General features: G+C 44.4%; 1 protein-coding gene and 1 long non-coding RNA gene across 3 annotated transcripts in view; one reads left to right on the top strand and one right to left on the bottom strand.

The window, feature by feature from the left end:
* GHITM (growth hormone inducible transmembrane protein) overlaps positions 1-15,067 on the top strand; it is a 296,117-nt gene that overhangs the window by 142,823 nt on the left and 138,227 nt on the right. The gene's annotated exons all lie outside the window — the stretch shown is intronic.
* The window catches only part of LOC144754973 (uncharacterized), a 99,863-nt gene continuing 96,989 nt past the window's right edge, over positions 12,194-15,067 (bottom strand). Inside the window, exon 3 of the long non-coding RNA XR_013594815.1 lies at positions 12,194-12,584. This is a non-coding gene — a long non-coding RNA (uncharacterized LOC144754973). The remainder of the gene's footprint in view (positions 12,585-15,067) is intronic.

Below are 15,067 nucleotides of genomic sequence, written 5' to 3'. Positions count from 1 at the left end.
GTAATGGCAGTGAGAAAGGGATCCGAAGGAGGTGTTGTCCTCTTTCTGGCAGACTTCAAACCTTCGTTTCAAGCAAGTATTCACTGCGTGGCAGCAAAGTGCACTATGCTTTTAAATGATTTCCCTGAAACATCGTGAAGTATTACAGCAACAAAAATGTGACTTTGACAATAATTGAATGCTACTAATGCAAAAGAGAATACGATGTCGAGCCTCGCTGCAAAATTTGAATAATGATGCATTCTGGGAACAGTGGTTTTAAGTACGGACCACAAGACCACTTGGACACTAAATGTGACTCACCTGTGAACAAGGCGCATGGCGCCGAAACGTGAGGTATTAAAGAGTTGTTGGTGCTGCCACGCATATGAGACCAATAAAGTGTCAGCATGAAAGGAGGTGAAGCTGTGGGCTCTGGTCGTTCTTTTGTTGAAGTAAGAGGATTCTCCATTCCTTTTTGTGAGAGCCCGCCCTGCAGTGTTGGAGGCCCCCGGTAAAATGGAGCAAGTTTTGTGCATCAAATGGAGGGGGCATGACACGCTCGTAACCTTACCAGCCAGTGGATTTCCAAGGCAAGTTGGTAATGGCAGTGAGAAAGGGATCCGAAGGAGGTGTTGTCCTCTTTCTGGCAGACTTCAAACCTTCGTTTCAAGCAAGTATTCACTGCGTGGCAGCAAAGTGCACTATGCTTTTAAATGATTTCCCTGAAACATCGTGAAGTATTACAGCAACAAAAATGTGACTTTGACAATAATTGAATGCTACTAATGCAAAAGAGAATACGATGTCGAGCCTCGCTGCAAAATTTGAATAATGATGCATTCTGGGAACAGTGGTTTTAAGTACGGACCACAAGACCACTTGGACACTAAATGTGACTCACCTGTGAACAAGGCGCATGGCGCCGAAACGTGAGGTATTAAAGAGTTGTTGGTGCTGCCACGCATATGAGACCAATAAAGTGTCAGCATGAAAGGAGGTGAAGCTGTGGGCTCTGGTCGTTCTTTTGTTGAAGTAAGAGGATTCTCCATTCCTTTTTGTGAGAGCCCGCCCTGCAGTGTTGGAGGCCCCCGGTAAAATGGAGCAAGTTTTGTGCATCAAATGGAGGGGGCATGACACGCTCGTAACCTTACCAGCCAGTGGATTTCCAAGGCAAGTTGGTAATGGCAGTGAGAAAGGGATCCGAAGGAGGTGTTGTCCTCTTTCTGGCAGACTTCAAACCTTCGTTTCAAGCAAGTATTCACTGCGTGGCAGCAAAGTGCACTATGCTTTTAAATGATTTCCCTGAAACATCGTGAAGTATTACAGCAACAAAAATGTGACTTTGACAATAATTGAATGCTACTAATGCAAAAGAGAATACGATGTCGAGCCTCGCTGCAAAATTTGAATAATGATGCATTCTGGGAACAGTGGTTTTAAGTACGGACCACAAGACCACTTGGACACTAAATGTGACTCACCTGTGAACAAGGCGCATGGCGCCGAAACGTGAGGTATTAAAGAGTTGTTGGTGCTGCCACGCATATGAGACCAATAAAGTGTCAGCATGAAAGGAGGTGAAGCTGTGGGCTCTGGTCGTTCTTTTGTTGAAGTAAGAGGATTCTCCATTCCTTTTTGTGAGAGCCCGCCCTGCAGTGTTGGAGGCCCCCGGTAAAATGGAGCAAGTTTTGTGCATCAAATGGAGGGGGCATGACACGCTCGTAACCTTACCAGCCAGTGGATTTCCAAGGCAAGTTGGTAATGGCAGTGAGAAAGGGATCCGAAGGAGGTGTTGTCCTCTTTCTGGCAGACTTCAAACCTTCGTTTCAAGCAAGTATTCACTGCGTGGCAGCAAAGTGCACTATGCTTTTAAATGATTTCCCTGAAACATCGTGAAGTATTACAGCAACAAAAATGTGACTTTGACAATAATTGAATGCTACTAATGCAAAAGAGAATACGATGTCGAGCCTCGCTGCAAAATTTGAATAATGATGCATTCTGGGAACAGTGGTTTTAAGTACGGACCACAAGACCACTTGGACACTAAATGTGACTCACCTGTGAACAAGGCGCATGGCGCCGAAACGTGAGGTATTAAAGAGTTGTTGGTGCTGCCACGCATATGAGACCAATAAAGTGTCAGCATGAAAGGAGGTGAAGCTGTGGGCTCTGGTCGTTCTTTTGTTGAAGTAAGAGGATTCTCCATTCCTTTTTGTGAGAGCCCGCCCTGCAGTGTTGGAGGCCCCCGGTAAAATGGAGCAAGTTTTGTGCATCAAATGGAGGGGGCATGACACGCTCGTAACCTTACCAGCCAGTGGATTTCCAAGGCAAGTTGGAAACCATAACCCCGTGAGTGCTGTTTCTTCTAACCCGGATGGGTGTAATTGAAGGAGTGGAGCCGTCATTATTTCCGTGGGTCACCGCCACGGTAACAGCACCCGCTACTTGAGTGACTCGTGATATCGGTGCTTGGAAGCTTGAATATATATATATAATTCACTGAAAAAACCATAGGTTTCAGGTCATATATAGTTAGGTGTTAGCATTTAAAAAAACATTGAAATTGCTCCTATATAGTTAGTTGGACTAACTATATTTCGCGCACCCGCAATCCACTGCTGATGATGTCACATATTACATCATTCATGACCTGGTCAGTGACATCACTGATGACATCACTGATGACATCATCCAGTGACTGTGTGTTTCTGTAAAGTTTAAATATGTTTTACATATTGAAGAATGAGTAGATGTATAAGTGGATGAAGGATTTAGTAGGCGTGTGACTGACTGTATGAGTGAGTGATTAAATGTGTCTTACTGAATGCATGGGTTAGTGACTAAACTGTCTGAATGTGTGCATCAGTATGTCTGTTGTGTAAGATGCTGTATGTGTTGATCAGTAGCTATATGAGTGGCTATATGGGTCATTGATTGGTTGCACAAAAATTTGTATGTGAGACTGAGTGTGTGTGTGGGTGACTGGGAGGTGTGTGACTGCATAGATGTGTGAGCAGTTAATTCACTAGGTGTATGAGTTCAAGAGTGCATATGGAAACAGCTGTATGGGCGGTTTACTGTGTGCATTGGTGTGTTGGTGAGTGAATGTATATCTCAGTGCTACATGTCCAAGTAAGTGCATATGTAAAACACTGCATGTGAGAGTTGGTATATATAAATGACTATACATGAGAGCCAGTGATTATGCAAGTGGCTGTATGGATCAATGTGTACTTGTATCAGTGATTGTTTAAGAGAGTAAGTATGTTTCTGATAGATACATCTGCCGTGTGGATTCCTCACCTTGTGAATATCCCCTTGCGTGAGCAACATTCGGAAATTCTTTTCGTAGCTTCGCGCCGACGTGGAATCGGACGTCATAGAGGCACGGCATCGCTCGCGACTCCGCTGACGTCACGGATGCCTATAATAGGCCCACGCCGGCGTGATGACATCAGTTCCCTTTTTTCCGCGTCGTCGACGCTAACGGTTTCGGGAATCCCAGTTACAATACTGTGACTTTGTTTCATTACTCTGTATTTTCTGCTTCTTTATTTCGATAAGATGTCGAAGAAAACCGGTTTCAAGCCCTGCAGGGAGTGTGGAAAGATGATGTCCATCACGGATCCACACGAGGACTGTATTTGGTGCTTAAGCTCGGATCACGACGTGGATGGATGTTCATCATGTCGCAAGATGAATCCGAAGGCCCTGCGGGAGAGAGAAACCAAGCTGCTTGTGGCAAAACTTAAAGCCGACAAGAGTAAGAAAACATCTAAATCTCACTCGAAGAAAAATAAGTCGAGATCGAAGTCGAGCTCCAGATCTCGTGAAGGTTGTACCTCGAAGTCTTCTTCGGATCATGCTTCTAGATCAAGGAAGAAGCATAGGAAGAGGAGACATGAGTCTCGTCGTCACTCGGGTGAGAAGTCGGACTCGAGGTCGATGTCGCCCAAGAAGGTTCGTTCGAAGGTGGTTCCTCCACATGAGTCTCCGGATCAGGAAGGTGAGGCTACGCCTTCGAGGTCGCAGGATCCCTCTCCGGCTCCGGAGTCCAATCCATCTCCGGCGCCTTCTCCGACTCGAGAAGTGGAAGAGGTGGTTCCTGTGGAAGTTAAAGAATATGCGCATTTTGTTGAGCCGGATTCGATCCCACCTCGAGGTCAGCCTGAAGGTGTTCAACCTCCTTTTCCAGCACCACGCCAAGACCCTTCAGCGTTCTTAAACGCTATGTATGGTGTTTTCTCAAGGGCGTGGTACCCCTCTGGTGCACCTTCGGGTCCCATGGGTCCTCTGGCATTTAATTTTGGGGTTCCTCATTCATATGCCCGGCTCCATTCATGCCGTTTATGCCAGCCCCATCGACGCCGTGGCAGTTTCCGGCTCCACTGAGGTCGTCACCGACTCGTCCGAAGTCGACGACTCCAATGCCGACGTCGCCTGCTCCGAGTAGACATCAGGAGCATACACCTCGGCCATCGAAGTTGGTACCGACGTCGGTTCCGACTCCATCGGAGTCGTTGATGGATCCGGTACCGAAGCGTGTTAAGGAGAGATCCAGAGAGAAGCTCAGCGCCTCTTGGAGGAACGAAGTTATGCCGACTCTCACCCTGATTTAGAAGAAGGTGAGCTGGGAGAAGACTGTTTTGAAGAGCCGGCTGATGCCAGTGGCCTTGATTTTTTCCCCGAGTGGGAATTACCTTCTGGACATGATGCACCTTCAAAAGATGTCCCACGATATACTGTGGTAATGAAGAAGGCTGCTGGTCTTTTAAATTTAACTTTACCAACAGTTGAATTTAAGTCGAACCTTCTGACTGAAGTTCTTCACTCTCCAAGTTCGGCTGTGGAGCCTTTACTTCCGTTTAATGAAGCATTAACTGAGCCCATTATGGAGGTTTGGAAGAAGCCGCTCTCTGCTCCTGCTGTTTCCAAGAGTGTGGCTAGGAGATATAGGGTAGCTCCAGAAGACCCTGCTTTTTTAACATCTCACCCTTCTCCGGAGAGCCTAGTGATTCAGGCTGCATGCTCTAAGAAATCTATAAGTGCTTTTCCCCAAGTTCCTGGGGACAAGGAGGCTAAAAAACAAGATCAGGTGGCCAAGAAAACTTTCTCATCTGCTAGTATGGCCTTGAAATCTACAAATGCCACTTGTCTCATGGGGAGGTATGTGCACGCACTTATGGATTCAAAGCGTGCTTTGGCTCCTAAGATCCCTGAGGAGAACAGGAGTGATTTTGAGGAGGTATTGTCTGACACCCAAGCAGTGGCACGCCAGGTAATTCAGAGCGGTCTTGACACAGCTGATTCTGTGGCTCGAATTATGGGAACTGCTGTTGCTACACGGAGATCAGCTTGGCTAAAGTCCTCGGATTTTTCTGCTGATGTTCAGGCAGCGCTTTTGGATCTGCCTTTTGACGGAGAAGGACTATTTGGCAAGAAGGCAGATACAGCCCTCAAAAGGTTTAAAGATAGCAGAGCTACTGCTAGATCTTTGGGTCTTCAGATTAGAGGTGCTTCAACCAAAAAGTTCAGAGGGTTTGGACGCTCTTATTTTCGGAACTTTAGACAAGGTCAGCAGCAGCAACAACAGCAGCAGAACACCTTGTACAGGTCATACAGGGGAAAGCAAAGGGGTTGTCTTCGAGGACGTCAAACCTCTTCCTCCTCCACCTCCTCTAACCCCCCAGCCACAGAAAAGCTGCCCTAGATCCGCCATTCCGGATCATGTGGGTCCGGTGGGGGGTCGGCTTACCCACTTTCTACAGGATTGGGAATCGGTTACATCAGATCTTTGGGTTCTCAATCTCGTAGAAAATGGGTATGCCCTTCCCTTTCGGGAATTCCCTCCCAATTACCCTCCTTGCCAGGGATATTGCTCAGAGGAACATCTGTTACTCCTACAGGAGGAAGTTCAAACTCTATTAAGAAAGGGTGCAATAGAGGTTGTACCAGAGCAGGGAAGGGGTCAGGGATGCTACTCCTGGTATTTCCTGATTCCCAAAAAGGACGGCAGGCTTCGTCCAATCCTGGATCTCAGGATCTTGAATTTGTATCTGAAACAAGAGAAATTCAAGATGCTCACCCTTGCTCAGGTTCTTCAGGCACTCCAGGAAGAAGACTGGATGGTGTCGATCGACTTGCTCATCTGGAGGATCTGGAGGTCAAGGGTCTTTGGTCTCCAGAGGAACGGTTGCTTCATATCAACCTTCTAGAATTGCGGGCGATACGTTTGGCGCTCAAGGCCTTCCTCCCCTCCCTTCGCGGTCGTTCGGTCCAGGTCCTGACGGACAACACGACCGCGATGTGGTACATTAACAAACAGGGAGGAGTGGGGTCGCAGTGTCTCTGCAGAGAGGCTCTCCTGGGTTCAGGACCATCCGATTTGTCTGATGACGAATCATCTGGCCGGAGTTCTGAACGTTCGTGCAGACAGTCTCAGTCGGCAGTTCTCTGCCGACCACGAGTGGAGGCTTCACCCGGAGGTGGTTCACAACATCTTTCAGATGTGGGTGACTTCTCGGGTGGACCTGTTCGCCACTCGCCAGAATGCTCACTGCCTGTCATCCTGCAGTCTCCAGTATCCGATGCTAGGAGCCTTGGGGGACGCGTTTCAGTTGAGTTGGGGAAATCAACTCCTTTACGCGTTTCCTCCCATACCTTTGATTCCTCGGGTTCTGAGGAAGATTCGCCAAGACCGGGCCCAAGTCATATTGGTCGCCCCGGACTAGCCAAGAAGGGTGTGGTATACAGATCTTCTCCTCTCACCCGCCGCTCCGTCTCCCTCTCAGGGCAGATCTCCTCTCTCAGATGGAGGGGCAGGTTCTACACCCCCACCTCCAGACATTACACCTTCATGCCTGGAGATTGAACGGGGCAACCTGAATTCATTTTCCCTCCCGCCTGACGTTGTGGATGTCATCTTGTCTGCCAGGCGTGACTCCACTAAGTCCATCTATTCTTATAGATGGTCAAAATTTGTCACGTGGTGTGGGGAAAAGTCTATTGACCCTTTGAGAGCCCATTTGTCTGAAGTTCTCCAATTCGCCCTCTCTCTGGCGCAGCAAGGGCTTGCTGTTGCCACAGTTAAGGGCTATCTTTCAGCGCTGTCGGCATTTCTCTGTTTTTCCTCAGCCATCTTTTTAAGTCTCCTGTAGTTTTAAGGTTTTTGAAGGGCCTCACAAATAAGTTCCCTCCTACTCCTTTTATTGTGCCTCAGTGGGACTTAAATCTTGTCTTGACTTTTTTGATGGGTGCTCCTTTTGAGCCTCTTCACAAATGTCCTTTGAGGCTTTTGACTCTTAAGATAGTCTTCCTCGTTGCAATAACCTCGGCAAGGAGGGTAAGTGAGCTTCAAACTCTTAGTTCCAAGCCCCCTTTCTTGACCATTCATGCTGATCGAATGGTTCTTAGGACCAGGGTTGCTTTTCTTCCAATGGTGGTTACTCCTTTCCACCTTGCTCAATCCATTACCCTCCCTACCTTTTATCCTCCCCCACACCCTTCTAAGGATTAGGAGAGGTTGCACCGTCTGGACCCTAAAAGGGCCGTGTCTTTTTACTTGGACAGATCTAAAGACTTTCGTTTGGATGACCAGCTCTTCATTGGGTTTGCTGGCTGCAAGAAAGGAAGGAAGAGCGGTCCATAAAAGAACCTTGTCGAGATGGATCGTCCTTTGTATAAAGATCTGCTACTCTTTGGCCGGTAAGGAACCACCAGAGGGTATAAGGGCTCATTCTACAAGAGCTAAGTCTTCAACCTCTGCATTGGCTAGAGGTGTTTCTGTAGAGAATATTTGTAGAGCGGCAACTTGATCTTCCCTCCACACTTTCGCGAAGCATTACTGCTTGGATTCCGAAGTGAGGAGGGACGGTCACTTTGCGCGCTTTGTTCTCCAGGATTTCCTAGTCTAGAAGAGTGGACACCCGGGAGGGGGGACTGCTGTGGGACTCTATTCACAAGGTGAGGAATCCACACGGCAGATGTATCTATCAGAAGAACAAGTTAATTACCTTCGGTAACGCTTTTTCTGGTAGATACAATATCTGCCTGTGGATTCTTCACTGACCCACCCGCCTCCCCGTTGTCCACTCTTCTATGCCGGAGTTTCTATTATGTATTTATTTTATTGTCAAGGAGTTGTTTATCTCAAATGTTTTATTGCATTTGCTTCACACTGTGTGTTACCTTGATATTTGTACTGCGTATACTGTGTATATGTCTACTGTCATTGGTCCGTCCATGTGTCTCGAAGGCACGGAAAAAAGGGCGGAACTGATGTCATCACGCCGGCGTGGGCCTATTATAGGCGTCGGTGACGTCAGCGGAGTCGCGAGCGATGCCGTGCCTCTATGACGTCCGATTCCACGTTGGCGCGAAGCTACGAAAAGAATTTCCGAATGTTGCTGACGCAAGGGGATATTCACAAAGTGAGGAATACACAGGCAGATATTGTATCTACCAGAAAAAGCGTTACCGAAGGTAAGTAACTTGTTCGTTAGTATATGTTTGAATAAGTAAGGTGTTGTGTGTATAACTGTATAGATGAGGAAATGGGAGTGTGATTGATTCTTTGCATGACTGACTAGGTGTGTGACAAACTCCATGGATGAGTGAAAATGTGTGAGTGTCTCTATAGGTGTATAAGTGCATATGATAGTATTGTATTGATGAGTGACTGTATGTATGAGTGATTGTATGAGTGATTTTATGGGTGAATGAGTGGATGTGTGTGTAAACCTAGGGATCAATGAGCGCGTATGTAGTAACTGGTATTGGTGTGTCAATGGTTTCAAGAATGGTAGTTTGTATTTAAGACTTGGTGTATCAAAGGTTAGATTAGAGTGTGAGGAGGTGCATCGTATTATCACATGAATGATGTCATCAGTGATGTCAATTGAGATGTCATCAGTGATATCATCAGTGATGTCACTGACCATGTCATGAATGATGTAATATGTGACATCATCAGCAGTGGATTGCGGGTGCGCGAAATATAGTTAGTCCAACTAACTATATAGGAGCAATTTCAATGGTTTTTTAAATGCTAATACCTAACTATATATGACCTGAAACCTATGGTTTTTTCAGTGAATTTGCACGGTTTTTTAAATGCTAATTCCTAACTATATATGACCTGAAACCTATGGTTTTTTCAGTGAATTTCCAAGGTTTTTTAAATGCTAATACCTAACTATATATGTCCTGAAACCTATGTTTTTTTCAGTGAATTTGCAAGGTTTTTTAATTGCTAATACCTAACTATGTAAGGCTTCAAACCTAGTTTTTTCAGTTAATATATATATATATATTTTTTTTTATATGATTACAGGGTCCGCGCACTGTGAGCGCTCTGAAAGCACACCGTAAACGCTCTGAGCTCTTACCCCGACAAATTTAAAAAAAATTCTAAAACATAATATCTACGTTTTTAACGTTGATTTTAAAGGTAGACAATATTTGCTTTAATGTAGAAAATTGTTTTTTCAAACTTTTAACAACAGTATATTACTTTTTAAAGTAGTAACAAATCTCGCGAGGGTGCGTCGCACGTGCACGCAACGTAAGAGCTCCGAGCTCTTACCCCCCGAATGTTTTATAAACTTTAAATCGTTATATCTACGTATTCATAGCACAATGTAAAGGTACACATTATCTGGGATAATAAAGAACATGTTAATTTAAACTTTTAAAGACCATATATAACTTTATGAAAGCAATTATAAATCTCGCGAGGGTGCGTATTACGTAAGCGCATCGTAAGATGACGTAACCGCTCCGTAAATAATACGTAAACGCACCGTAAGCTTACGTAAACGCTCCGTAAGATTACGTTCAACCATGTGACCTAAAAACAAGACATTTTATTGGTTTATAATACTTCCTACTCCAATTGTAGACAGACCCCCCCCCATGTTCATCATTCTTCTTTGGCTTTCAGAGAAGCAACATCTACTTTCAATAGCTCCTGGCTTGTTTGGAAATGGCTGAACGAGAGGAATCAGAACATTCTTCTTCAGAAGAATATGTGGAAGAGGACCCCCATCCATCTAAAAAAGAGTCCATAGTCTGGAAGTTTTTTTCATTCCCAGAAGGTTTGAAGAAAGTCAATGCACCGCATGTCACATGCAACATCTGTGACACAGTATTGTCAAGAGGCAATCGAAATAAAAAATACTCTTTTGGAACCTATAGCATGGAACGCCATGTTAAGAATATGCACCCCAACAATTGGGCTAGAGCTGTGGTGCGTAGATCTGAAGAGCAGGGCTCTGCTCCTAGAACTTCAACAGCACCACCAATGCCAGCTTCCACGATTGCCAATATCCAGCCGGAATTGAAAAATCTAATGATGCAGTGCATACAGTGCAATAAATTGGTTTCCTTCGGACAACAGTCCGTAGAAGTTATTTTGCAGAAAAACAGGAGCCACAAGTGCACCAAATAATTTTTTTCTTTATTTTTCATGGTTTGTTCATTGTTTTGGTTATAAAGTCCATTTTGTACATCGTTTTTCTAGCAACCCAAAAAAATAAAAAAATAAAGTTATTTTTAGAACTACCTCTACTGGTAAAAAAAAAACTATATTTCTATGTTTGTATGTATAAGTTTGTTATAGTAAATGTAAAAGTGCAAAACTATAAGGATGTGGTACAGCATAAATCTATAGGGTGTTTACCTATAGTATACTGTAGTACTTCCAAAGCACTGAAATGTAACATATGTATATAAATATGTTACAACTCAATAGGCCAGATGTACATAATCTCGATTTACCTACTCATAAATACCAAATCATACCACTTCAATATTTAAGAGTAGGTAATTTGGATGTAGGTAATTTCTCTTTTGAAATTACCGAAACTGTATAATTCAGTCATTTTACCGAATCGGTATTTACCGATTTGGTAATTGCCATTGATTCCTATAAATCTTGAGGCCAATAGGAATCAATGGCAATTACCGAATCAGTAAATACCGAATCGGTAAAATTACCGAATTGACAAGGGGGACAGGTTGTCACTTTGACAGCCTGTTGCACCCCCTGATTCTGACTTGTGTGCTATGTCACACACATACATGGTCTTACGACATGTATGTGTGCCACATGGCACAAATGTACATGCACAGATATGCATGTACACAGGAATTCATTATTTACCTCTGAAAGTTTTATAAACTTTAAATCGTTATATCTACGTATTCATTGAACAATATAAAGGAACACATTACCTGGGAAAATAAAGAACATGTTTATTTTAAACTTTTAAACAACATATATAACTTTATATAAACAATTATAAATATCACAAGGTTGCTAAATCATTATATCTACATATTCATTATACAATATAAAGGAACATATTAACTGAGATAATAAAGAACATGTTTATTTTAAACTTTTAAACAACATATATAACTTTATTTAAACAATTATAAATGTCACAAGGGTGGGTACCACGTAAGCACATCATAAGACGACGTAAGCGCTCCGTAAATAAAACGTAACCGCAACATAAGCTTACGTGAGCACTCCGTAAACGCTCCGTAAGCTTACGTCCAACCATGTGACCTTATAACAAAAGATTTTATTGGTTTATAATACTTCCTACTCTAATTCTTGAAAGACCCCTCCCATCTTCATCATTCTTCTTTGGCTTTCGAGGAAGCAACACCTTTTTTCATCAGCACTTTGCTCTTGAAAAATCTACTGAAATGGCTGAACAGCAGGAACCTGAGAAACCCCTAGAACAGAGAGAGAGTCCATAGTACGGAAATTTTTTAAATACCCAGAAAAATAGAAAAAGGTAAATGTGCCTTTTGTCACATGTAAAATCTGTGACACAGTACTTTCAAGAGGGGATCCACACAAGAAGTACAGCTTTGGAACTTATAACATGGAACACCATGTCCGAAATATACAACCAAACAATTGGAGTAAAGCTGTAATGAAAAGATCAGAGGAGCAGGGCTCTGCTCCCAGCACTTCTTCTGAAGCAACAGCACCACCAATGCAAGCATCAATGGTTGCAGGTATCCAACCTGAACTTAACAATTTGATGATGCAATGCATTCGTTGCCAGAAACTAATAGCCTTTGGACAAGAGCATTCTGAACACAAGGAACTTGAGGATTCTTCTAGTTCATCTCCAGAAGAGTTTGTTCCTAAAACCCCTAGAACACAGAGAGAGTCCATAGTACGGACATTTTTAAAAAACCCAGAAAGAGAGAAAAAGGTAAATGCGCCTTTTGTCACATGTAAAATCTGTCACACAGTACTTTCAAGAGGGAATCCACAGAAACAGTACAGCTTTGGAACTTATAGCATGGAATGCCATGTCCGGAATATACACCCAAACAATTAGAGTAAAGCTGTAATAAAAAGATCATCAGAGGAGCAGGGCTCTACTCCCAGCACTTCTTCTGAAGCAACAGGAAGCACAGGTGCATTACCAGGAGCATTTTTTCTTTTCTCTGAAGATAGCCCTTTGCATGAATCTTCTAATTGAGTCCTCTTGGTTGATAAAACTTTCTTATAAAATCTCTTTTGGCGGTCTTTCGTAGGCATAATCTATTATGACTCTGTAGATATTTACAATCTGTTGAAAAGAAAAATGTGACATATTATAGACCACTACTAACATAACACATAGCAAATGCATTAACTAAACATTATAAACACTAGTTCACATCTCTCTTTGTGTGTCTCATATCATTCTTTGCGTGTCACATATCACTCTTTGCCTGCACTATCTCCATCTTTGCATGCCTCATCTCACTCTCTCCTTCCACCAACTCTCTGTTTGTATGTGTGTGTCATCTCAATCTCTGCCTTCACCATCTGTCTGTTTGTGTGTATGTGTCATCTCACTCTCTGTGCCTAAAACGATTTACCATGCTAAATGTTTTTTGCTGACATGACTGGCTTTAAGATTTTTGACAAGCATCACACTGAGTGTGTATGTGAATTAAGGAATTATATTTTCATCTTTTTCCTTAATGTTAGCTGTGTGTGCTTACAGTTTGTATCTTTTACCTTATATGGTAGACTTCTTTTTAAAGTGTTTCTCATGCTTGAATTCAATGCTGGTATAGAGATAGTGCTAATGGTTTCATTGGGCTTGTAAATATGCTCCTTTTTTACAAGCGCTTTGCGCTACCTTTAACATGGATGCAAGCAGTAAATGTATACAGAGGGATAGGAATAGCAGATAGAAAACAATATGAAATGCCGTGAGAGATTCATAAAGGATTATACTAATGGCATCAATTGAGATAGAATATACAAAAAGAGGGGCATATTTAGAAGCCCCTTGCGCAATGTTTAACATGGATGCAAGCAGAAAATGCATACAGAGTAATAAAATTGGCATTACACTATCTCTATACCAGCATTAATGTTACAAATTGTACAAGGGGCTTGTAAATATGCCAATGAAACCATTACACTAGCTCTATACCAGCAATAATGTTAAACATTGCGCAAAGGGCTTGTAGATATGCCTCTCTTTTTTTGTATATTCTATCTCAATTCATGCCATGAGTAAAATCCTTTACGCATCTCTCGCAGCATTTCATATTCTTGTCTGTGTGCCAATTTCTTTACTCAGCATGCATTTTCTGTTTGCACCCATGTCAAACATTGCGCAAGGAGCTTGTAAATATGCCTCTCTTTTTTGTATATTCTATCTCAATTTATGCCATTAGTAAAATCCTTTACGGATCTCTCAAAGCATTTCATATTCTTGTCTTGTAAATTTTTTTTTCTCTCAGTCGCGAGGGTACGCGCACCAGAAAACACGTTTTGGGACCCCCCTTTTTTCTCGGCCACCGCTTGACGAATCCCCCCGAAACTTTCAGGGAAGGAGCGCAGTGAAGCAAATTTAAGGAAAATTACAGGCAGATACCTCAATCGACGCCAAAGTTTCTTTGCTGCCGTTATTGTCTTTGCCAGTGTTTCTTTGCTGTGAGGGCTGTGAGAGCTGTATAGGCTGTGAGCTGTGTGGGCTGCGAGAGCTGTGTGGGCTGTGAGAGCTGTGTGGGCTGTGAGAGCTGTGTGGGCTGTGTGGGCTGTGAGAGCTGTGTGGGCTGTGAGAGCTGTGTGGGCTGTGAGAGCTGTGTGGGCTGTGAGAGCTGTGTGGGCTGTGAGAGCTGTGTGGGCTGTGAGCTGTGTGGGCTGTGAGAGCTGTGTGGGCTGTGAGAGCTGTGTGAACTGTGAGAGCTGTGTGAACTGTGAGAGCTGTGTGAACTGTGAGAGCTGTGTGGGCTGTGACAGCTGTGTGGGCTGTGACAGCTGTGTGGGCTGTGTGGGCTGTGTGGGCTGTGTGGGCTGTGTGGGCTGTGTGGGCTGTGTGAGCTGTGTGGGCTGTGAGGGCTGTGTGGGCTGTGAGGGCTGTGAGAGCTGTGTGGGCTGTGAGCTGTGTGGGCTGTGAGAGCTGTGTGGGCTGTGACGGCTGTGACAGCTGTGTGGGCTGTGACAGCTGTGTGGGCTGTGGCAGCTGTGTGGGCTGTGACAGCTGTGTGGGCTGTGACAGCTGTGTGGGCTGTGACAGCTGTGTGGGCTTTTACAGCTGTGTGGGCTGTGAGAGCTGTGTGGGCTGTGACAGCTGTGTGGGCTTTTACAGCTGTGTGGGCTTTTACAGCTGTGTGGGCTGTGAGAGCTGTGTGGGCTGTGAGAGCTGTGTGGGCTGTGAGAGCTGTGTGGGCTGTGAGAGCTGTATGGGCTGTGAGCTGTGAGAGCTGTATGGGCTGTGAGATGTGAGAGCTGTGTGGGATGTGACGGCTGTGTGAACTGTGACAGCTGTGTGAACTGTGACAGCTGTGTGAACTGTGACAGCTGTGTGAACTGTGACAGCTGTGTGAACTGTGACAGCTGTGTGGGCTGTGACAGCTGTGTGGGCTGTGACAGCTGTGTGAGCTGTGACAGCTGTGTGAGCTGTGACAGCTGTGTGAGCTGTGACAGCTGTGTGGGCTGTGACAGCTGTGTGGGCTGTGACAGCTGTGTGGGCTGTGACAGCTGTGTGGGCTGTGACAGCTGTGTGGGCTGTGACAGCTGTGTGGGCTGTGACAGCTGTGTGGGCTG

This window comes from Lissotriton helveticus, chromosome 5_1, assembly GCF_964261635.1.
Source record: "Lissotriton helveticus chromosome 5_1, aLisHel1.1, whole genome shotgun sequence".
NCBI lineage: Eukaryota > Metazoa > Chordata > Amphibia > Caudata > Salamandridae > Lissotriton > Lissotriton helveticus.
This window is presented reverse-complemented; position numbering and strand designations above follow the sequence as displayed.